The sequence below is a fragment of the Haliotis asinina genome, chromosome 7, assembly GCF_037392515.1.
Source record: "Haliotis asinina isolate JCU_RB_2024 chromosome 7, JCU_Hal_asi_v2, whole genome shotgun sequence".
NCBI lineage: Eukaryota > Metazoa > Mollusca > Gastropoda > Lepetellida > Haliotidae > Haliotis > Haliotis asinina.
In genome coordinates this window covers 26,799,003-26,825,577 of record NC_090286.1, presented here as the reverse complement: position 1 = coordinate 26,825,577, position 26,575 = coordinate 26,799,003, and the positions used below count along the sequence as shown (strand labels likewise).

Sequence of the window (26,575 nt, the reverse complement as noted above, 5' to 3'; positions counted from 1 at the left end):
ATTCAAGGTTACGAAAAGAGCCGATTGGTGCTGGATGTACGTAACTGGTCTTATCGAGTCCCGTGAGAATAAATAAAGAATTGAACCAATTATAGAACGTTTTAGCACTCCTAGATTGCCTAGGCGTTTGTGATCACATGACAGTTGTTGCAGTGAACAATTTGCCGTGACAAAAGGTATGAAAACTACCCTCAGAACCCGTAAATGACACAGGCAAGTCTAAAATATCCAATTTTATGTATTAAGCAGAGAGCAAGATACAGTGATTGTTTCTAATACAATACAAGTGAGTCAAAACTAAAGTAGTGGGTCCTTAATATAACATCAACACACCAAAGTCTTGGTTCACAGTGAGAAACAGTTATACTGAATGTTACACAAAGAGCGGTCAGGCATGGGTTATATAGGTCAAGCACTGACGAAGCGGTAGGCCGAATGATGTACTCCAGTTACCCACATGAGTCAGTGTCGTCAACACAACAACCAGCCTTGTATACAAAGTCACTGATTCCTAAACATTCGATCACTTTCCGACCACACCGCCACCAACTTGGAACTTTCTCGCACACTCCCGGAAGTAAACACAACTAGTCAAGGGAGGCAACTCCAGAGCACTACCTTAAAGGCCTGCCGCTAAAATACTAACAGCACTGAACATTTATGATACGAAATGTGACCCATAATAACTATCACTCAATACTCTAAGCATTATGACCCAGTAACAAGTAACGCTTAATCAATAATACAATTTACAGAAAATATACTCTCGTAACACAATATTTAATTATTTAACGATCTCTCTCTCTAAGGGATACAGTGCCACCATGATGTAGTAGTAGTAGTAGTAGCAGCAGTAGCAGCAGCAGCAGCAGCAGCAGCAGCAGCAGCAGTAGTAGTAGTAGTAGTAGTAGTAGTAGTAGCAGCAGTAGCAGCAGCAGCAGCAGCAGCAGCAGCAGTAGTAGTAGTAGTAGTAGTAGTAGTAGCAGCAGCAGCAGCAGCAGCAGCAGTAGTAGTAGTAGTAGTAGTAGTGGAAGTTGAAGTAGTACCAGTAGTATTCGCTGTATTCGTTATTGTCGTGCGCTTCCCGATAAACCTCATTTCGCACCAAATGAGCCGGGGCATATTACTTTGGAAAGCTTATTACTTCGCGAAGCCGAACCAACTAATTGTATGCACACATATGTGAAGAATTATGAACCTTGATTTCAATCATTCAATCATAGCACAGGAAGAAAAACTAGAATGAAGTGAATCAGTGTGAAACCCTTAAAATACATATGTCAAACCGACTCTTGGCGCCCTGTCGCACGAAGCAACTGGCTCAGAAGAATCTGAGTTCCAATGCCAATTTTTTATTTGGCTTTCAATGACTTTCAGACGAAAGATTTTCTTCTCTATCATCGCATGTTACCATTCCATTAATTTTCTCTGTTGTAACTGAATGCTTACCCCTTCACTCGTAGTTGTAATTAAAGGGACAAATATATTTCTGTATCTCAAAATGCCAAAGTCTTTGGTGTCGAGATGGGATCAGTCAAGCATAAAATCCTGCTTGACAGCGCGACCAGGTGAAAGCTTAACGTCTAGCCTACTCGCTCTTTGTCTTCCATAAGTCACCAGTCACAGCTGTCATATGAAGCTGGCACACCTAAATATTACCAATACGCAGGTGAAAGCTTATCGTCCAACCTACTCGCTCCTCGTCTTTCATAAGTCACAAGTCACAATTGTCATATGAAGCTGGCACGCCTAAATATATCCCATACTCGGGTGAAAGCTTAACGTCCAGCCTACTCGCTCATCTTCTACAAGTCACCAGTCACAAATTGTCATGTGACGCTGGTATACTTAAATATAACCTATACGCGGATCTCCCTTTTAGTAAGAGAACTATATTTCTGGGACTAAATGCCGCTCTGAGCGTCTCTGTTTTACAATTACAAGGAAGTTCGGATTCTCACCAATATTTCTTCCTCGAGCGACAGCTTTGAAACGACTAAACATTATCATATTTCAGTCTGAACAATCACTGAATTAACAATACTCTCAACAAAAACAACCATTCCCATTTATCAGGGACGGGGGTAATTTTATCCCACTGTAATACATGTGTTTCCTTTAACACCACAAACATAAACATGCATACTGTGTACTTAGGCCTTGTGGTCAGCAAACGAAACTAACTAAACCAAACAATATAAAACCATATTATTTCCTTGCTCTAGGGAACAATAAAAGCTCGCATGTTTCAAAACCAAATTAACACATGTTATTGCCATATTAACGATTTTTCATACAAACACATGGAACCAAAGAGGCTTTTGTTTGGCCTTGTCCACTGAAGGGTGAGTGCTTTTGAGGACAAATCCCAGAATTCTGAAAACTGGTTCGGTGCATTGGCTGAAGTGTATAACATTAATCGGGTATTGTAATTGAGTTGTGAATAACCCGGTGACTAGCAGATAACGAAGATAACATATTCGGAGCCAGTGGACGAGAAATGCTACTAGCCGGGTGTTTATCGTTACAATGTTCGGTTTGAAGGTCTCGAGTTGCATATTCTTTAGATAGGGCAACACCTGGGGGAACAGAAAAAAATACCCCAAGCTTAAAATTTAGGAGCTAATATCATCCAGGGGTTTTTGATAGTTTAATTGAATTGCAATGAACTTTGAAATGGGAATACATTGTTTATTTGTGTGTTGTGCGATCGGCTTTGTTTATTAGCATTTTCCAGGATTTAAAAATAGAGACCTTAAAATCAATTTGTTCGGCAATAATCGATTTTTAAAAGAAAATATCATTTTATATGATATATGGTCTTTTTGAATTAAAATGAACATGGATTATGAATGTCTGTGCAGTGCTAACGGTTTTCGCTTGACGAAATTTGCAAACAGCTGTTGCGTGTATATTTCATGTACATTCGTGTGTCTGTTCATATAACAATGCATCACATGTGTCATATTGTACTGGTTGTTTGATATATTGCAGTTAGATTGAATGTTGTTGCTAATAATTACCTTTTTGACTAGGGAGTCTATAGAGCAAGCCAATTCTTGTGGAACCATCGTTTGAAATGCGTGGGTGACAGTGTGATTATTTGCATTTTTAACAGAAGTTGTTTTCGTAGATTTCTGTTGCACATGGTACAGTTAATATATTCATTCAGGAGCAGTATTGCATCATCGATTTGATTCTCTATGAAGTGAATGAATGAATGAAATGGTTTCGATCATGCAACGAATTCCAGTGCCTTAGACGGCTGCTTTGAATGTGCCCACTTTGAACAAAAATCCCAAAGTAATGGAGCATACAGCATTTTCATACCCGCAGACCACTGTAGAAGCTCATCGTAACTAGCACCGGTCTGGCCGCCCTGCATAGGTCTCTCATATGGTCAGTCAATCGCTGAGATGTTTTCAGTACACATTTCAGTGAGTGAGTGAGTGAGTGATCGGAAGACGTATCGTCTAAATGTGGGATTAAAGCCTCGGGATGTGTATTTTTACCCGGGTTCCGCATTTCATCCAAACGCCTACCCCTTTCCCTATTTTGTGTTTGTTTTGATATGTATAGATATATTACTTAAATCTTTGGATGAGTAGGTAGCGGAAGCTTTGACAAGGGTGCAGATGTGCTAATACTTACAAACCGATTACTTTGTGGTTGATTTCCTGGTTGATGAGTCTCTGAGACCATATAATAGATATAATATCTACATGGTATATTGGTCTTTCTACAGGTAACGGAAACGGAAGACTTTTGACGAATGATAGCCAATGTCTCCGAACTGTACAAATCACTGACCAACAATAGACTTCAGGTCAGAAATCATAGTTACTGTTTAGGAGATTAGATGCAATGGGGGAGCGAAGGGGTTAAAGCTTTTGCTTTAAAGACCCGTGTTCAGTTCCCCACACGTAAAATACATCTTGTGTAACCTGCCGTCAGCCTCCAGCACAGCTTTGGAGCAAGGAGCCAAATAAAGGGACGCACACGTATGCACGCACGCACGCACGCACGCTAAGTGTCTCTATGTAAGGACCGTAATTTTGACGGCTAACGTACGTTAAACCTCAATTCAACTCAGCTCATTCAAAGAACAATCTCCACAAAGCAGATCAAAATACAGGTCTTTGGGCATCTCTCATTCTTCCCGAATTTCACCACGTGTTGACGTCCCGGACTTGAATCTGACCCGCCAGTTTTGCTGGACCTCCAAAGGTTATCTGAAAGAGAGCAGCCGTGATAACATTTCCGACTGGAAAGTCGAACGACCACTTGTTCCACCGCCAAACACGTTCCACATTTTACAGGTAACCAGAGGTCACTGGCCGCCCGACCTTAGCCCCGTTCATCTAAACATTGCATTTCGGCGAAGCTCCCAACACCGACTCGTGGGTTGTGTTGACGGGAAATGTCGGCTGTAAAGGTCCGCAAACAGCAGTTTTCCGAATAATGGAGGGTTCGAAAGCTTGCAATGTGAACGTGCGATTGAATATCACTGTAAAATCACTTTAAATTGTATATAAATATGTAATATTATATAAGAGGCGAATCGCTGATGGGATTTTAAGATTGTTTGAAAGACAGATTTAAATAAAAAATATTAACGTCTTAAAACATATTTAAAAATTATTCGTGACATGCAAAATAAGTAGGCACCATTTTCCATGAACACATTCCTCGACGTTACAACGAAAACCCCTAATATTCTTAGCGTTTTCAGTTTTATATTTCCGACGAGTTTAAGCCGACCATACTGGTGCAGGCAAGGTAACAACAAGCAGTAACTATGACGTCACCGGACGACTGCACCACCGACCTTTGGTTTTTCAATCAGTTCCACTACCAACCACACCTCTACGAGCGTCACGTTAAAGATGGACTGCTATTAAATACATTAATATTTCTAAAAAAAGAAAATACAATAATAAATTGCTATGTACAATATTTTAACCGAATTAAAGACTTTTAATCCTACTGCTGGGGAAGAAGATTCTACCCCAACCCTCCCAACTGTAAAATGTGTATGAAGAACCAAGGTCATGCTTCTATTTCCATGACAACATGTCCTTCAATAGTGGCGCCAAAACGCAACCATCTATCACACCCACATCTACGCACCCGAAATGTGTGGAATGCCAGACAAAGGGCGTGTTTGGGTTAGTGTTGGTGATTAGGCAAAGTGAAAGCAGAGCCTTGATGGACAATTGATGAAGAGATTGTCCAGCGTGGTCGTGATGTTTACAGTATCGCATTACAAGAGATACTTATGTTAAATTGGTATTGGTGGAGGTATTGAGAATAGAACTGGCGCATTATAAATTTACCCCTGGTTGGTAATCGAAAACTGGATAACAGCGCTCGTAGGTTTGTTGATAAACAGGGTAGAATTCATAGATGCCACGTCTGTACAGTAACCTGTCTGTAACACACTATGTCCCTAACACAGCCACCTGTCGGTAACATCATGTATCTCTAACACAGCAGCCTGTCTCTAACATCATATGTCTCTATACAACAACCTGTCTCTAACATCATATGTCTCTATACAACAACCTGTCTGCAACATCATCTGTCTCTATACAGTAACCTGTCGGTAACATCATCTGTCTCTATACAGTAACCTGTCGGTAACATCATACGTCTCTATACAGCAACCTGTCGGTAAAATCATCTGTCTCTATACAACAACCTGTCGGTAACATCGTATGTCTCTATACAACAACCTGTCGGTAACATCGTATGTCTCTATACAGTGACCTGTCTCTAACATCATACGTCTCTATACAGTAACCTGTTGGTAAAATCTTACGTCTCTATACAGCAACCTGTCGTTAACATCATACGTCTCTGTACAGTAACCTGTCGGTAACATCGTATGTCTCTATACAACAACCTGTTTGCAACATCATCTGTCTCTATACAACAACCTGTCTGCAACAGCATCTGTCTCTATACAGTAACCTGTCGGTAACATCATCTGTCTCTATACAACAACCTGTCTGCAACATCATCTGTCTCTATACAACAACCCTTCGGTAACATCATCTGTCTCTATACAGTAACCTGTCGGTAACATCATCTGTCTCCATACAACAACCTGTCTGTAACATCATCTGTCTCTATAGAACAACCTGTCGTAACACAATGTGTCTCTAATACAGCAACCTGCCTGTGACATCATGTGTGTCTGACACAGAAACCTGTCTCTAACATCACGTGTCTCTAACACAGCAACCTGTCCGTAACATCATGTATCTCTAACATAGTGATCTGTCTGTAACATCATGTATCTCTAACACAACAACCTGTCCGTAACATCATGTATCTCTAACATAGTGATCTGTCTGTAACATCATGTATCTCTAACATAGTGATCTGTCTGTAACATCATGTATCTCTAACACAACAACCTGTCCGTAACATCATGTATCTCTAACATAGTGATCTGTCTGTAACATCATGTATCTCTAACACAGTGATCTGTCTGTAACATCATGTATCTCTAACATAGTGATCTGTCTGTAAAATCATGTATCTCTAACATAGTGATCTGTCTGTAACATCATGTATCTCTAACATAGTGATCTGTCTGTAACACCATGTATCTCTAACATAGTGGCCTGTCTGTAACATCATGTATCTCTAACACAACAACCTGTCCGTAACATCATGTATCTCTAACATAGTGATCTGTCTGTAACATCATGTATCTCTAACACAGCGATCTTTCTGTAACATCATGTATCTCTAACATAGTGACCTGTCTGTAACATCATGTATCTCTAACATAGTGATCTGTCTGTAACACCATGTATCTCTAACACAACAACCTGTCTGTAACATCACGTCTCTAATACAGCAACATCTCTGCAACAACAGCAACCTGCCTGTAACGTCAACAACAGGTCTCTCAAATAAGAGGTCTCTTTAAACAGTAACCTGCCTCTCACAGCACTCTAGGTTCTGGCCAAATTACAAACTGTTTGCACGAAGCGTTTGGCCACGGATTGACAGTAGTGTTGATATTTCATTCATAAAACTGGATTCATCACCCATATTCAGCCAAGTTATATCACCCTTGTGGACTGTTCATTAGTCTATCATACACTCCCAAGCACTATTATTTTCCCATCCCCCAAACCTATCTACAATGCTAAAGCCCTAAATGAAGCAAGTCTAGATTTCATTAGGTTCACTCTGGTGCTTCTTTTTTATTTAAAAGGAATTATTTGTTTCTATAACAAATATATACATTAACAGACTAAACATTGGTGAGTTGTTTCACGATAGTTTGGTGCAGTAATCTGTGCCCAACACCCTTATCTGTATTCTGTACAGACAGCCGATCAATCTATTTGACTAACGACAATTTCTCGTTTCTATATCTTAATGCAATGCGGCCGACCAACCACCCTTTGCAGTAACCCGACAAGTAGTGTCACCAACAAAATTTACACACGTCGGCCAGCTCGAGGACAAGCCTAACGGCAGCATGTTGATCAACACCTCCACCTTGATTGATCTTATATCGTCCAGCGCCTAGATCTGACCTAATTTGACGAGAGGTTATGATAAGTTCAAGGGAAGATGGCTTCGGTCGCTCACCTATTGATAAAGATGAGAGCTCGCGAAGACACGCGAGACTTGAACGAGTGTTTGGAGAGAGAGTTGAGGGTCCGAGAGGCTCGTACACCAATGACTGACGAGAACGAAACAATGGATCGTACATTCGACTCCCGTACACTTGTTGCGGTTATATAAATATCAAGGAAAAGATAGCGTTCATGCTGATCAAAGGTTGTGTAGAGCTGCACTCCAGCCCTAAATAGGGATTGTTAATATTACTACTTTGAAAGGATTGGAAGTAGGTAAATTGGTACAGGGGACGGCGATACGATTGTCAGCGGATCCAAAGAATTAACAGACAACACAATAATCTGGTTTACTGTTGGACAACATGGTGTATCAATACATCAATACATCTACAGTCTGGGTGTAAAGAGAAGTAGATATTGTGAAACAGGTTCGTACACTGGACAGCTCGATCACCCATTGTCTTTTGTAAGATAGGATCCAGTCGTGTGTTCGAACGTTCAACAAAATCGGTTCTTCAGTTTAAAAGTTCACTTGGTAGAGTGTCTTTGTATAATTCCACCCGTGAAGGTCCGGGTTAGAATATTGATCTTCAGTAACCCATGCTTGTCGTAAGAGGCGACTAACGGATCGGGTGGTCAAGTTAGCTGAATTGGTTGACACACGTCATCAGTTCCCAATTGCACAGAGCGATGGTCATGCCGTTGATCATTTGCTTGTCTGGTCGAGACTCGATTATTTACAGACAACCGTCATATAGCTGGAATATTCTTGAGCGCGACGTAAAACTAAACTCCCTCATTCACTCTTTGCGTAATTCATGTTCCTTACCCCACACAGCTTTTGAAAAGTCGCCACGAGTTTTCCACACATATTTTGAAGTCGGTTGAGATTTATGGCGTGTTGGCAAGTGTCGGTAGCACTTGTGAATTTCACACTGTAGATAGGAACGCCATATTGGCACAGACATAAAGATAAGGAATAACGTTTTTAGATTTTGCACCTGCAGTAAAGAGTTCAAGTTTTTTAAAACTGGGTTAGGCCTTTTTTACAGAAGGAATAAGCACTGTTAAATTATTTGGTTCGTAAGGACAACGTAAAACAACTTGCTACCATTTTAACATTCTGAGACGCTACACCTTTACCGTGGTAGCGTTCTGTTGGTTTTTAGTTGTTTGAGGCACTTGTGGGAGAGCGTTGTGTAAACATTCGACTCTGGACCAGACAATCCAGTGATCAACATCATGAGCATCGATCTTCATAAATGGGATGCTATGACACGTGTCGCCCATGTCAGTATGCCTGACCACCCGACCCCGTTAGTCGCCTCTTAATAATACAAGCAAGAGTTGAAGCCCACTCCTTACCGTGGAAATTCTAAAAGTTACAGAGCTCAGTTGTAAATGGGTAAAACAGGGACTGGTCGGCTCGGAGTGAGTATTCTGTGTCTCATTGGGTGTCCATTTTAGTCTACCACATGGTATCTCAAGTGAGTGAGTGAGTGAATGGGCGGGTGGGTGAGTGAGTGAAAATTTGTTAGTACGTCATTCCCCAAATCCGTGTTTGAATCGATCATGAATTCAATATCTGCCGCTCATGTTCGTGTGTCTCGTTGTCTATGACTGACGTGGTAACAGAAAAGGATAAAACAACCTCCTTGCTGAACCCAGTGCCTAGAAACATGTTAATACTGACAGTGAATGACTTACAGATTGGATTTGTGTCGCCTTGAGGAATATGGCAGAAATATCACAGCTTGTTAGATTGAAGTAAGTGGATGCTTGACATGCTTGACATGATGCAGATCGCGGACACTTTACATAATTATATTTGGTTGGTTTGCTGTTTAACACCACACTCAGCAATATCCCAGCTATATGGAGGAAGTCTGTAAATATTTTCAGACTGGACCAGACAATCCAGTGATCATCATGAGCATCGATCTACGCAACTGGGATACGATGACATACTTCAACCACATTAGTGAGCCCGACCACCGACCCTGTTAGTCACCTTTTATGACAAGCATGGGTTACAGTGGACCAGTTCTTATCCGGGATCTTCACGGGTCTTAACATTACGACATTCACGAGCATGTGTAAGGTGCTGAAGGAAGAATCTTTACTTCGAACCCACGTTCATAGTATTCTGACACATCCTAGGGACGTTAATCTTCTTTTCCCTTTTTGTGTGTGGAAAGTGTCCCTCAACTGTTGCAGATCTATTGTATAAACTTGTCTAGGTTTTGGTGGTACTGGTGATTTATCTGAGGGGTTTGTAATACACGCTTCTTTATTTTTAATTTGAACCCTGCCTCCATTTTTGCCACATGTTGAATATCTGTCTTTTAGGCTGTCCATCACCAGTGTTACATTCTGAATCATATATTTCTGTGCAAGTCTTCAGTTTCAAGGAGCGGAGGGGTAGCCTAGTGGTTAACGCGCACGCTCGTGACGCTGAAGACCGGGTTCGGTTCACCACGTTGATACAATGTGTGAAGCCCATTATTGGTGCCCCAAGCCATGATATTGCTGGAATATTGCTGAAAGCGGTGTAAAAGTAAACTCACTCACCACAACTCCAGGTTGTTCACACTGTCAAAGAAGCGATTGTTTTACTTTCTGCTCATTTATGAATTTTATGAAAATGCCACTGCAAGGATTTACCAGAAGTATATGTTATTGGTTTTCCACAAATTAGAAACACATTTTGACAGATACTGCTTTTTGATATAGTATCTTTGTTGTCCCGATTATGTTATACGATGTATATATTATCGTTACTACTACTACTACTACTACTACTACTACTACTACTACTACTACTACTACTACTACTACTACTACTACTACTACTACTACTACTACTACTACTACCACTATGACTACTACTACTACTACTACTACTACTACTACTACTACTACTGCTGCTGCTACTGCTACTACTACTACTACTACTACTACTACTACTACCACTATTACTACTACTACTACTACTACCACTATTACTACTACTACTACTACTACTACTACCACTACCACTACCACTACTACTACTACCACTATTACTACTACTACTACTACTACCACTATTACTACTACTACTACTACTACTACTACTACTACTACTACTACTACTACTACTACTACTACTACTACTACTACTACTGCTACTACTACTACTACTACTACTACTACTACTACTGCTACTGCTACTACTACTACTACTACTACTACTACTACTACTACCACTATTACTACTACTACTACTACTACCACTATTACTACTACTACTACTACTACTACTACTACTACCACTACCACTACTACTACTACCACTATTACTACTACTACTACTACTACCACTATTACTACTACTACTACTACTACTACTACTACTACTACTACTACTACTACTACCACTACCACTACCACTACCACTACTACTACTACTACTACTACTACTACTACTACTACTACCACTACTACTACTACTACTACTACTACCACTATTACTACTACTACTACTACTACTACTACCACTATTACTACTACTACTACTACTACTACTACTACTACTACTACTACTACTGCCACTATTACCACTACCACTACCTGGTCTTCCATTAGTCCAGCTACTATTACCATCACCTTACTGCTACATTCACTCCTTGCCCAACATTATCTACTCCTACCTTACATACACCTATTTCACCCTGTCCTATATGCCAGTCGGTAGGCACGTGGCACACAGACATTGCGACATAATCCACTCCAAACCAGCTTCAGGCCAGTCACAGTGATAACGCATTTTCTCGACGTAACATCAGTCCAACGTACGTCCGCCTGTATGTGCCTGTATCTGGAAGCCTATATCCAGACTGTTTGCCCCGTCATATTGCTGAAATGCTGCCAAAGAAGAATCCAAACATGTTTGACTGCCACTATTGCATGTATAACGAATACTACTGGAGTACCACTCCGAAAACTACTGTTTATTGTACACCTACTACTCCTACTACTACCACTACTACTACTACTACTACTACTGCTGCTGCTGCTACTACTACGAGAGAGAAAGAGAGTGAAAGGGGGAGAAAGAGAGAATAAAGAGGGAGGGAGAGAGAGAGACACACACACACATAGAAAGAGAACAGAAACACACGTACGCAACTTCTACTACGCCCACAATTTATATCACATTGATGACTGTCTTTTTAGTGCCGGCTTTGCAATATGCAAGGTGTCCTATTTCCTATTTTGAATAACGTGTTCATGCATGTCGTGAAATATACAAGTCAGATGTTCATCACCTGCCAGGTGCACGACTCAACTGCATACATGAGCAGGGGTCGTCTCAAGTGTAATATATACAGTTTCTACCATCTTGGTATCTTTCAGGTGACAACGCGTAAACTTTCGACATGTGGAAAATGCAGGTATATTTCCCCAGTGAAATAAACGGGTGCCAGGCGTTTAAAATACACATGTTCACGTAGGTTGTAAGAAATACCAGCCCACCACGTGTTCCCTATTAGATTACCCCATCTGTCGACTGGTCGAAGTCCAATTAATGGAAAATTTGGAAATATCTGGAAGGTAGAGCAAACGTCGGGACCTGAGGTCTAAATATACCCTTGTCTACAGGTGGCAAAATGTACATCGTTGCCGGTTTGTTTTATCACAGTGTCGCTGGGTAAACAGGAATGATTGACGGAAATCCACACCTGTGAGTTACAGTCAGCTGGCGTGTGACAGAAAGGTTGTTTTAAGAACCCACGTGGTATATGTTGAGGCCAGTGAAAAGGATAATTATTGTCATAATTATAAGTGTTATCGTGGCACTAATTATTATTGCTAATATGATATAGCATCTGTGTGCGTGGGAAATAAGAACATACATGGAAGCTCTGAAAGACAGTGATGCTGAGAGAATGTTTTTTTATGAATTTGTTGTACACGAGTTTATTTACAAGAAGGTCGGGTGAAATGAAATAGGGCTCAACGTCGATGGTGAGGATGATGTGTGAGTGTGTGTATACGTGCGCGTGAGTGAGTCTGTGCATGCGTGAGAGAGAGTGTGTGTGTGTGTGCGTGCGTGTGAGAGTGAGTGAGTGAGTGTGAGGATGTGGGGAGTGTGTGTGTGCGTGTGAGTGAGTGAGTGTGTGACATTGAGTGTGTGTGAGTTAGTGAGTGTGTGTGTGTGCGTGAGAGAGAGAGGGGGGGTGGAGAGAGAAAAGAATTCTACTAGTCTGGCTAGCTATTCTCAAAACGTTCGTAGCCATACGAACTTCTTAAGCCCATCTTAACACATCGGCTACGATCAAAGTTAAGATTTCTTAGCCCTACGAACGTTTCGAGAATAAGGGCCGTTGGATTATTGTTGGTTTTACAGTGTCAACCTGCTGAGACTCCCGCAAATTTAACAGGGCCATGAATCTAGGACTACGAATATTAACTATGTCCATGTTTTTTTTTCTTTTACGTCAAGCACAAGTCAGTTGTCAAGCACCAGTCAGTTGTCAAGCACAAGTCAGTTGTCAGGCACAAGTTTGACGTAGACGAGGTACAAACCACTGATCGGATCACTCTCGAGCAGACGCTCAATCCACTGGACCAGACGAATAGTGTGCCAGAAAAAGAAAGGGTAGGGTAGAAAGTGGTGGGGGAAAATAGGGTGTAGATGTTGCTCATTTGAAGCCAGACATCCTATGGCACGTCTATGTGTTTGAAACATCATTAATGACGGAAACTACATCTACTAATTACAACATCCATATCGATGTAAATCGACACCGTATTCACTCTAGACGCAGCGAGGTATCCATCTTATTGTATTATGAAGACGAACGTTCATTGGAGACCCAGACAGTAGGAGGAGACTCGGTTCGTGTGTCCACAGGTCTTCATGGACATATTAGTCTTCATGGACATATTAGTCTTCATGGACATATTAGTCTTCATGGACATATTAGTCTTCATGGACATATTAGTCTTCATGGACATATTAGTGCTGACAAAACCGCTGCCTTAGCTTTTACAGTTCAGTCAGTTGCAAATCCCGACGTCTGTTTGAGGAAATACGGTAGTGTGACGCATCGTTGCACCGGACAAGACAGTAGAGTTAGATGTTTCAATATGTGAATGAGTGAGTGAGTGAATAGGTGAGTAAATGAACAGCACTTCCAGTTATTTGATAAAATACAGTATATACAAATTCTGAATCGAGAAATTCCGTTATACCTGATACGACAGTAGATGTTGATGTTTCAGTATGTGAATGAGTGAGTGAGTGAGTGAGTGAGTGAGTGAATAAGTGAGTAAATAAGAAAATACGGTACATACAAAAACTGAATCTGAATCGGAAACAGAAGAGCATACATGTTTCAGGATACGCAAACTGGTTATACCGGAAAATTAGGTGTATTGAGTTGTACGTTGCTTTTCAGTTTGCGAGGCCCCATTTTTTCAGACAGGAGATTTCCCATTAAATTGTGAAAATTATCAAATGTCTGGATTAACGAATCACGTGTGCGCAGTAATATCACTTGTAATCATATAAGTGCAATATGTGGTGTTCATTGTTACGGGGGTAGCTCAGCTGGTCACACAAACCGTCAGGTTTCGAATCCCGTTGGAGTCCTCTCTAGTCAGTGAGACAAAGGAAAATATCTGCCAAACAGCTGTCTCCATGGCAACACATGTTACTCCATGTGAGACTTTTTACCTAAGCGAGTACCGAAATGTAATAACTGGGCTGAAAACTCGTGCTAATGTTTCACAGATGCAGTATAACGATTTTAAATTTAATAAGGACCGTGCTCCACAGCTGGCCTAGAACCAACGGCTCCAAGCCTGAAAACGATATCTACAATCGCCAGCTTGATATCAAACAAAGAGACACCTTGCCAGGGAAAAGCTGAATTAAAATTGAAATTGATTGCACTGAATAACGCAAGGTGACCATACTTCTGGCAAAGGAGGTTACATCCGACGTAAACCGGTGTTAGGTATAACTTGAGTGAACCTGAATTAGTTTTAGTATGGTAACGGTAATCTGTCAGTCACTCGTCAAGATGTATTTGTTGTTCATTTTAGTGAACATTAAGGAAGTGAGTGCGTGAGTGAGTGAGCGAGCGAGCGAGTTAGGTTTTAAGCCGCTTTTAGCAATACTCCAGCAATAGCAAGGACACCAGCAAGGGGCTTCACACATTGTTCCCACGTGGGGAATTGAACCCTGATCTTCAGCGTGACGAGCGAACGCTATGATCGCTAGGCTACCCCACCGCCCCACATTAAGTGACCGAGGTTAATTATTGTGTATATTCCACGTTAACCCTGTTGTTCGCTGTTTTCAAGAGATCATAGATAACCACATCCGCTTGCGTCCCTATGGTAATGCTTCCAGATTTATCGGAACTGGACAGTAGTAGGAGTAGTAGTAATAGCAGCAGCAACAGCAGCAGCCGTAGCAGCAGTAGTAGTAGTAGGAGGAGTAACAGCAACGGTGAGTGAGGAGGTGAGTGAATATGGTTTTACGTCGGGTAGCAATATCCCAGCAATATCACGGCAATATCACAGCAATGGAGACCAAAAATAGGCACATACAGGAATGGGAGTCGTAGTAGTAGCTGTGAGAGTGAGTGAGTGAGTTTAGTGTAAAGCCGCGCTCAGCAATATTCCAGCTATATGGCGGCGGTCTGTAAATAATCGAGTCTGGACCAGACAATCCTGTGATCAACTACATGAGCATCGATCTGCGCAGTTGGGAACCGATGACATGAGTCAACCAAGTAAGCGAGCCTGACCACCCGATCCCGTTAGTCGGTTCTTACGACAAACATAGTCGCCTTTAATGGCAAGCGCGGGTTGCTGAAGGCCTATTCTACCCTGAACCTTCACGGGGTAGTAGTAGTAGTAGTAGTAGTAGCAGCAGCAGCACCTGCAGCCGCAGCAACAGCAACAGAAGCGCTTTTGAAAGCATGCGAGTCAATAGAAGGCTGTTACAATTTCACACAGGGTTGATGCAAAGTTGCCTTAATGATTATCTTGACAGTCAGCTGGTGTTCATCAAGTCCATTAAAACAAGCAACTTAAAGGACCGTGACTGAAAGCGTTACCGGTGATGACAGATGGCGATGGAAATGGATGAGTGTTTCTAGTAGCAAAGTATCACGGATATGGATTCCGGACATTAACACGTCCATGGACCGCTGCGGAAACACAGTCTGTGGGAAAACCCTCCTTTAATCTACCCTCATATCTTCACACATTATGAACCAATCTCACCCGATACGCAGAGTGACAACTGACCGCACAAATACGCATATCCCGAACACAAGGCAATACCGAAATATCCAAGAGCATATTTCCTAGAAAACATTCTCGGCGGAATGTCACGACAATCTTGCGTCTAACCCGGTACGTTCAGACATTCACATTTCCCCTTGCAAGCACAAAGATTTCGAGTATAAGTCTATTTAAAATTTACTAATGAATAGTTGTTAATAGTTGTTAGGAGCGGGAACATTCAGGGTCTACATGTACATTCCACCTGTACTTCTCATGGCATTGTTGTTCCAGCCTTTGATGTTGATTTTAGATATATATCGGGTTAACTATATTAAGTCGATAAAATGTATTGTGCTATTCAGCATGTAACGGCTTTACCTGATTAGGGTAATATGGCCACTGGTTCAGACATGTTACATGCCACGGCTACTCAGTTGAAGTAAGGATTAGCACTCTATTTGTACAGTTTTCTTTAATATAATGAATGTGGCTGGCGTATCGACCCTTTGATTTAAACTTCAAAGAATTTTAAAGGTTAAGATATGTGCAGCCAACATATAGATTTCGTTAATTCCGGTCATTAATGTGACACTGAAAATATGCAATTTGAACGGAAAGAGATTAACGAGATTTTGAAATTTTGAGAATTATTTTGAAAATGAAACTTACAGTAGCTGTTTATTATGTTTATTATTTATATTTTACTTTGAGGTATGTACATTGTACGTAGACGTGAACCCTCAGTTCGTTTTTAGTGGATGTGTCATTTTGCATAAAAATACAATCGACCCAAAGCCAATCACTTAGTACTGGTCACACACCTACATACTCATTGTGACCGAAAGTTTGTAATATTCAAAATCTCAGATTTGAAATTTCAATCACAATTTCATCGTTGTGAAATGAAATATCAGCTTAAATTTCGTTAACGTTCGGGGGTTGGAAATCTACCACAAATAATGTCTTCAAATTTCCACTAGGCCTTGTAACGCTATAAACTGCCGTCAAGGTGTACTGTCACTAACGGTGTCTTATCACTATGTCCTATGGTTGCAATTTCGTTCTCAAAGCAACTGCAATACACCAATCCAACTTTTGCCAAACCGGATCAACTTATCCGGACACAACCCACCTGGATCGCACACGTTACTGCAATCTCATTCAATACGAAATGGGGATAGCCATTCAAGGTCTACGAAGGCCTCCCTCTCTGTAATCTCATCAGTCATTGAAACTACCTACACGTACCCAACTACCGGGTAGATACATATAATACGTTATATAACAATTATGTAAGATATACGTATGAGAGTTCGAGACCTTCGTAGACCTTGGCTGGTTATTACATGGTCGGCAATTCTTGCAGTACCAGACTGTTGTGGCGTATGTATGTGCATTCCCACGGTGACCGGGCCAGTGTTGAAACAACACGACAAAGGTCACGGCCCAAGTTTGGCTGAACGGCGCCCCCATGCTCACATTCAGCTTTACAAAGCTGCCCGTGTGGTACACCAGGCTAACGCGAGATATACGATCGCGAGCTTGTATTGGAATGTACTATGTGGGCTAACTCTTGATGAGAGAGTCGCGGATTGCACTGTTACTGTCAATAATAGTAGTAGTAGTTTTAATGTCTCTTCTTTAAAATTAGCGATAATAGAACTCTGCGCTGAATGTCGTGAAAGACGGAATCTGGACCGGTCGATCCAGTGATTGATAGTATAAACAATTCGATGATACCGAAAGTCAGGCCACCCGTTCTGTGAAGTCGCTTCATGTGACCAGCATTCCTTTAGGGGAGATCTGTGGACTCGATTCTCAGGGGAGATGGGTTTGCACAGAATCGTAAACAATAGGATAGGTTGCCTTCACTTTGCTTTAGTGCAGAAAGCTGCAGTTATGTTTCACAGTGCCAAAGCACTTAGGCGCAACAGGAGCCCAATTGTGGCAAGTCGATCCCGTTGTGTATGACAAACACTAGATACATGTAAGCAGTAAACAAAACACTAGATACATGTAAGCAGTAAACCAAACACAAGATACATGTAAGCAGTAAACATTGCGTAAAACCGAATGAAAGGAGATCGTGGAGAACAGTTAAGACTAAGTGAGTTTACATGGGGATCAACCCCGGATCTTCAGCACGAGAATGGATAGGGATAAACCACAGGCTTTGAGAAACGGGTGAGGGTGAGGTGAAGGTTTGTCCATTTCATTTTCAATGGTCGTTTAATAAACTTTCAGGACAAAAAGGGGATATTTTTTTTACGTTCTAGAAAAAAAAACATTCTTGAAATGGTTATCTTTATAAACTCACACATTCACATACGAAGAATGGGAAACATGTAAAATGTTTATGTAATGCTATATCAGGCGATGTTCTGACAATTAACATTTTGACGCTCTGGCGGTTATGATGTATCACGGTAATTACATGATGCTGTAAAATATGAACATATGCTTAACCTTGTATACTCCCCAGGGAGTTGAGATTGACAATAAGATGTGACGTTGAGACGGATATCCAATGATCGAGGGAACCAAATACCTCTGCCTTGAGCAAGCGATAGCTGGCTGCATGGATATGTGCACGATATAAATATCCTGTAATAATAATAATAATCTTGTTCATACCATATTTCCTGTACTATATTTCCTTGGGGCTTTCAGACCCGACCCCTTTTAGGGGTCCTGCGCTTTTGGCGCTTACAAGTGTTATTAGTGCAAGTGCACCCACGCACGACAAACTCAGTCACACACATTCGAGTTTGCCGACAATGCAGGGGAAATAACTCTTGTGTATCTTGACAATCGCCCCCAAACCGGTCCTCTCAAACAATGTGTTTCATTTCAGTTCAAGACGCCACGAGTGAGGAACACTTTACATATACATTCTGGTATTGATGTAACTTTGTATTTATCGTTGTTTTTTTATTGCTAACATGTTAATTATGTGAATATAATCGGCCAATTAATGCAATGCGGAACTTTTTGCACTAATGTGATCAAAAACATGATTCAGTTTATTCAAGTGGAATGCAATATTATATTTCAATATTTGATAAAAACAAACGAAGAGACAGCTGGTTGAGCTGGAATCTTTCAATACACAGATGAGATCGTTTTCCCAAGAACATAGATACACTCCTGTTTCATTAAAGGGTCATTCCGTCTTTTTTATTTTTTAGTTTGGACAAAGTTACTTCCCTTTGACCAATGGCGACAAGAAAGCGTCATAGCTGAAAGTATCGGAACTATTTGCTTCAGTTGTGAGCAGATTTTGGTTTGTAAAGCGGCCTTAAGTTAATGCTAACTTGCGTCTGTAATACTATACACGGAGTAGATCGTCATTACCGAACCATCATTATTCATATTTGATATCATATTTAAATATTTCGTATCAACCCGCAGTATTCATGATTGTGAGACATAAACTTTGATTAATGTTGGGCTCTTCTGTTAGTATCGTATGGAAAAACCCCAGACGATGTAGAAATATATGTCCCGTCTACCAACACTAGCCTCACACTAGCCTGTTTATTATACGAATATCGCCGTAATTCTGTGTGCGACAAATAAACAGTGAAAGCACGTTGCATTCGAAATGTACATTCTGGTCACACCCACTCAGACAGAAAGTATGACCCTTATACGTCTTGTAATAAAACTCATGAATAATCGGTTGCGATGACACAACTCAGAGAACGATGTGGTACAGTGTCTCCTCAACACGATTATGTGCATTTATTTATACATCAATTGTTGTTTCCTCAAATGTGCTGCGACATGTGAAGGTCCTGGGGTAGAATAGGTCTTCAGAAACCCATGCTTGCCATAAAAGGCGACTATGCTTGTCGTAGGAGGCGACTAATGGGATCGAGTGGTCAGACTCGCTGACTTGGTTGACACATGTCATCGGTTCCCAATTGCGCAGATCGATGCTCATGTTGCTGGTCACTGGATTGTCTGGTCCAGACATGATTACTTACAGACCGCCGCCATATAGCTGAAATATTGCTGAGTGTGACATAAAACTAAACTCACTCACTCACTCACTCACTCACTCACTCACTCACTCACTCACTCACTCAAATGTTCTGCATCAACTATTTTTGGATAATGCAAATATTGAAAATTGTTAAAACACAGTGTCATGTAGGTTTTAAAGGGCACTGATGCAGAGCAATTTCCATGGACTGGTGGTTTCTTTTCTTATTGTTTTTCTGACGGGAATACCCGGATGATATCCCAGAATTCGTGACTGGTTCGTGATCTCTGCTTGATAGTTTATGTGTAGACTGATCAACAAAGATGAAGTCATTTTACTTTGTTATTATGAAAACAAATCGAACACCTTGAATTTTCATCTGCCTGTGATATAAAAAAAAAACATGTTAGGACTGAAAAATAACGAAGTCAGTGTAGGTCTTTATATTTTGTTTTATAAACTTAATTAGTTCCTTGTCACATTTGTATGCATTTGGAAAGTTAAAAAAAAAACAACCCCACACGGTCTGCTTATACTTGCAGTGAATTTCTAACATGATTTTGATATCTAAACATTGTATAGATTGCCAACGTGAATCATATTTCACACAGACCGCATTCGCGACATAGTTCATATTTTCTGTAATACAGATTCTACTGAATGCTACAAGAAATAAATTAAAACAAAATGCAAATATTAAATTTTAGACAGGTGAAAGTTATAACAACAATGTCAGGCTTTTACTTCGTTCAGGAATGTATTCATCAATATTCACATAAAAGAACAATATTCCATTCATCTGCAGCTGGTAAGTAATCCTGCTGTATGTCTTGTGTCTTTCAACAGTCTAATATGTGAAAAAGTGACACATCGTTTGAGAAATTTTCACACTGGTGTATACATAATCTCACTGGTCACCCAGGACAGCACACCCAGCAACTAACTGTATGGTGCCCGCCATTAGTTAGCCAATAATGAGCAACAATCAATCAATCAAGGCAGTGGCGGTTAATTCTTTGTAGGAAGGATGTTGTTTTTACACTCGTACTTTACGACAGGGTGTATTCAGTATAGATTACGTAAATCTACACTCATAAACACTGCCTTTTTGACAAATCTGCTGTGGAAGTAATTAATCAATCAGTGTTCTATCGGTTAATCCTTTGATCGATGTTTGTTTTTATAACTCAGCTGATAAACCCTCTTGCATCACTTACATGCACATATTACATAACAGGCAATACATTTGCCATTACAGACCTTAATTTAGAATGTTGAGTATTTACTCCAGACAGGAGAGATGCCAAATGGGAACCAAGTGGTGTTACCACTAATTATACCTGTTATAAATTCATTAACTGAACATCAAGCGAATGATGACAAATAACACGTGTAGGTTTACACCATCAAACTCGAGTTACAGCAAGGAAAATGTAATCTCTGTATCGCATGCATGGAAACACTTTTGGGCCGAAACTGTTTTGAGGATACCAACGGAAGTTCGTTGTTACATAAGAAATGCAGATAAGTATTTGCTGTGTTATAATCAGGGTTTTTTTTTACATAAGAAAATTTTCAGATTTCTCTACCAATGGAAATGTCGTCGTTGTTAGTTTACAAATTCAGATAAATCAACTGTGTGTTTTTTATTATCATAGATAATAAACGAGGGTCGTAGATACCAAAATTTACATGTGATGTTTGCTATGACAGCTGGGCCAACCCTCAAAACTATCTAAATATAAAGCTTCGCAATCTTTCGGACTTATATGAAACAAATGGCTTGCTATGTGTGTGTGGACATCATATTTTCACATGACATGATTAAATATCAAGGTAAAAAACACAGAAATAGGATCAAATTGGATCAGTCACTATACCATCCAGGCATTAGAAAAAACTACTCTGCTGGTATATTTTGTTACAATCAGATAAGGAATACCATGGATATTTTTAGATAACGGCATGTGATAGGCATCTGGCCTCCTCACTTTTCAGGGTGAGGAGATTCGGCTAATGTGGACAGGAGCCCAGTCCCTTTGTCCGTCAGGGTCACGGTGCTGACCAATTGGCTGCTTGGTTTCGTAATTAGACCGTTGGCGAGAAACATTATTCGCTTTGCATCAGTGCCCCTTTAAATTATTGTCATGGGCATGCCTTGGTTGATGCCAATCGTACTAATTCAGTCAATAAACCTACATACATTGATTCACTGAATGAGAAAGCTTAATTTTATTCTCAGTTGAAAAGTATTGAGCCAGATGCATTTGTTGTTCATGATGTGCTCAGCAATATTCAAGCTACATGGTGGTTGTCTGTAAACAGTTGAGTCCTGACAAGACAATGAAGTGACGAAAAGTATAACAATTGATTTACACAGATTGAATGCAATGATGTGTCAACTAAGTCAGTGAGATCCACTCTAAGAACGTGTATATTTACAGTTTCATAGTATTTCTTCTATGCTCTTAAAAGTCAGGATGGAACAACCAAAATTAAGAAATATCATCAATCACTTAAAATGTCTTTTATTTCGAAAATGTTCCAAAATGCTGTTGTGGCAGCCCATGTAAAATTTGGGTTTCATTGATTAAGCTTGAATATTGCTAACTACAGCATCAAACACATTCTTCGATTATATAGAATGCAGTTAATTGTTTCTTAGTTTGTCATGTTAAATCCCTGATCCATTTGTCACCAATCATTTCTTTGAGTCCACGCTGAATGCCACAATCTGACTTGACAGAAATCATGTAAAGCCTAAGGAAGTCAATGTTTGATGATGTCACAACTTGTGAAGTCATGAACCATCCAAGCTCAGTATAGCTATTAGTAGTTGTAAATATTTCCACTAAATATGTATATACCTGTAGCCTGGATGTTGGTCCATTAGTGTTGTATCACTTCCCTGTGATGTATGCAAGTAAGTGAGTTGGTTCTTTTTTAGCAATATTCCATCAATATCATGGTACAGGACACCAGAAATGGGATTCACACATTGTGCCCACGTGGGGAATAGAACCTGACTGTTCAGTGTGATGAGAGTATGCTTTAACCATGTTAACCACTGGGCTACTCCACCCCTTTGTAATGTATATGAAGCGAGAAGGCAAACTTCAGTATGATGTTGGAAACTTTTATTTTCATAATTTCTTGTCACTTCAAATGATGGATATTTATCTAAAAGTTGTATTGAGCAAGTGATAAGCAAGATGAAGCTACTCACTCACTGATGAAGCAAAGATTCAGTGGAAAAGTAGTCCAGTGTGTGTTTAATTGTAAATATAGAAAGAAATTTCCTGATGTTATTTAGGATGCATTTAAAATATGACTCTCAACTTCTTTATTATTCAGCTGGACATTCACGCGTGATACCTGCTAGCTGCCTGTTATTGTTCGTCAAGCAACATGTTTGGGTGGGACTGGAACGAGATGCTCAAGGACTTGATAATATGGGCAGCTCAGAATCCTTGGACGTTTGTATATTACACTTTAATGTGTTTGTCGCCACTCTTTCTCATCAGTGCTGGACTGGCTTGGCAGTTAGCCAAACAAATTGAATCCAAGGAAAAGGATAAGAAACGAAAAGCTAAACGTGGTGCTAACATTGCCAAGACGAGGCGGCAGAAGACAGACTGAGGACTGCCGCTCCAGCTTATGTCTCGCATTGTTGTGTGTTTGATTGCAAGACAAGTGACTGATTGTTTCCAATTCTGTGACCAAATTACTGCTCATGGATCTGAAATTCATTCCACAGAACAAAAAGTTAATGGAAAAGGTTATAGAATTTAGCAAATTTGTATGAAATTTGGTCAATTGTCCATTTGATTTTTAAACTTTATTTAGTAGGGTAAAATGCATTCTTTTCTTTTACCCAAATGTAACAATATGATTGAAGGATATTGTTACAGACTGTCTAGGCATGTTTGTGTTATAGGGACACAGTTGAAATTATTTTGATTTTCTCTATGTCATTAGTCCCCAGCATTCAGTATAATTTCTTAGAGTTGTAGTCCTTTTGAAGCCAGCAACATGTCTTTTATTCGCATGACAGGTCAAGACTAAAGTGAAATTCCAGCTACTCAAATTTAAGATGAGAGAGGTGGTCTGACTAAGCAACAGCATTCATCACATGCTTATACCACTTCAGGGCTCAATTTAGTGCTTTGTTACTTGCACTGGGGCAACCCACTATTACAGAATACAACCTAATTATTAGTCGACATGTGGATGGATTTCAATTGTTGAGTCTCTAATAGTAAATAATCAATGGTAGAAAGAAAAACTTTTGATGCATCTATAGTATGTCTGACTATCAATAGTTTAGTATTTGCCTTCCATTGATAAATGCACAGCTCAAAATACAGGAAGTACCAGGTTCATTCACCTTGATTTAGAGTTATCTGCCCCTGTTACCCCTTTAACAAACTTAATCTGGGTTTCAAGTTCCTTGTCAGTTATTTAAAAAGACTGAGACTATTCAGCTTCTTTTCATTTCATATAAACTATACATTCATATGGGAAATAACTTCAAATGAGACAATCCAAGGAGAAAAATCTATTGTAATAGTATTGTAGTAAGTAGTTGGTTGCAATGGAATATCACTATTGCTACAGTATGTTGCAATAGACTATCCCTATCGCAATAGCATGTTGTAATCAACTATTGCTGTCACAACAGTATGTTGCAACAGACTATCGCTGTCATAATAGCATGTTGTAACAGACAGTTGCTGTCGCAATGGCATGTTGTAATTGACTATCTCTATTGCAATAGTTGTTTAATCCTCAATAGTCATCCCTGATGAGCACAATGTGTGAATTCCAGTATGTCTGGCATACTTCCTTCAGCAATGGTCAACTAAACACATTCACTTGAATTAACTGTTGCCCTCTTTAGTTTAACACCTCTTTGAGTTATGTGATATAGATATCTTTTGTCATCTGATAAAAGAATTGAGCTATGTTTCTTCCAGTAGAAGCAGTTCTGCAAGAGAGGATTATAGATTATCCTCAACTGGGATACTGTAATATTTTCTAGTAGTCTCTTTGTTGAAGCATTTACTCACTCTGCCACAGACCTGGGTACAAGTTTCAATATTTCGTAAATTTTATGTTATCCATTGTAGGGTCCACTGTTGCACTGTTTAGAAAGAGGGCTAAAGCTGAATATAACAAGACCATGTATAATTATGTGTATAGTTTAAATTTCATGTAGAGTTGAAAATGTGTCATGGCAGTATTGAATATTAGTCATTTGATAACATCTTCAGCCAAATCCTCCACCTGTGTGCTTGTCCAGTGCTGAGTAGTACAGATGAAATACTCCCCAGTCTATTGAGAAACGAGCTAACGCTTTTTCATGGCCAGTATTAGAAATCATAGGGACTTCTTGAAATCTTGGACTGGATCATCTTGAAGTCAAAGTTTGGATCCTCTTGAAGTCAAGGGCAGGATCATTTGAACTGAGTCTTTATATCTTATTCAATACCTTTCTTCAAAGGCATTTAGAAGTTTCTGTAGTAATACAAGACAAATCTTTTGGAATACAACCTCTCTATTTTTTTTCAACAGTGTTTCTGGGTTAGTTTTTGACCCTTCTTCAGGTGCATGTACAAGAATGACCTACCTCAGTAAGGAACAAGAACTAGCCCAGAAACAGTGTGAGAAACAATAAAGAAGTTATCCATAAGATAACGTTCAGTACAACGAGAACCCCATGCTGTCTATATATCGACAGTAATTGTCAGTCTGGTCTAGATTCCACAAAGTGAACTTAGCTTAAAGTTGATTGTAACTTCCAATGCTTACTGATTGACACTACATGTAGTTATTGTGCTAAGTTGATTTATGAAATGACCTGGGGTGCTGTGTAAGTACTCAGTGTTAGGTGATCACAACTTCACTATTTGAACATAGGTATATTACTGTCATGGTGCTGAGGCTGGTTTGTACAATGGCACGGACATCATGAACCTTTTGTTTCTGTATTCCTGCACATTGTATTCTGAAGTGTGTGTTTTTCAAGGACATTCAGAGTCCATTGTTTTTAACCTTTATTTGCATTCTGACTGTTACTGTCCTTAAGGATGAATGTTTTGTTTTACCAAAAAGTAAGGAACAAAACATTTTTAACAGTGTCTTAACATGTACACATGGTAAAGTGTGTTAAAGGCAGTTACTGTAATTATGACATATTGTTTTGAATGGTTAGTCAAGTGGTTAGACGTCACCTCGAAGATCCGGATTCGATTTCTCACATGGGTACAATGTGTGAAATCCATTTCAGAGGTACCCCGTGATATTGCTGAAATATCGCTAAAAGCTTTGTAAAACTAAATTCACTGTCTTATTAAATCAGATCAGACGTGACAACTCTCTTTGTGAAGATTTCAAAGTCATCTAGTGATCCAACTTGACCACCCAGTTTAAATGGGGGATAGACTGGTTTGTAACAGGGCGGTAACAGGAAGTAAGCCTTTGGTGTTAACCTTGTTGCTTCAAACATAAACAGGTTGCAGAATGTGCAGCTGGCCTCCATGTCATGAAATACAAAGAACAAGTTGTTTTTATTGTATGAGAAACGTTTGATTGTTATTAGTGTTACGTATGAACTTATATAATTCTTAACAAGAAAATTCATAAACTTGAACAATTCACCTTTCTTGAAAATTAAACTGTTTATAATGAA

General features: G+C 39.9%; 1 long non-coding RNA gene across 2 annotated transcripts; it reads left to right on the top strand.

Annotated features, from left to right (window-relative positions):
- The first annotated feature begins 19,087 nt into the window (after positions 1-19,087).
- On the top strand, positions 19,088-26,575 carry LOC137291571 (uncharacterized). 2 transcript variants are annotated; one of them, XR_010957269.1, is made up of 2 exons: positions 19,088-19,165; positions 23,239-26,575. It is a non-coding gene; the product is annotated as an uncharacterized lncRNA (long non-coding RNA). The 2 variants fall into 2 exon arrangements; XR_010957270.1 differs by having other exon boundaries at positions 19,088-19,179.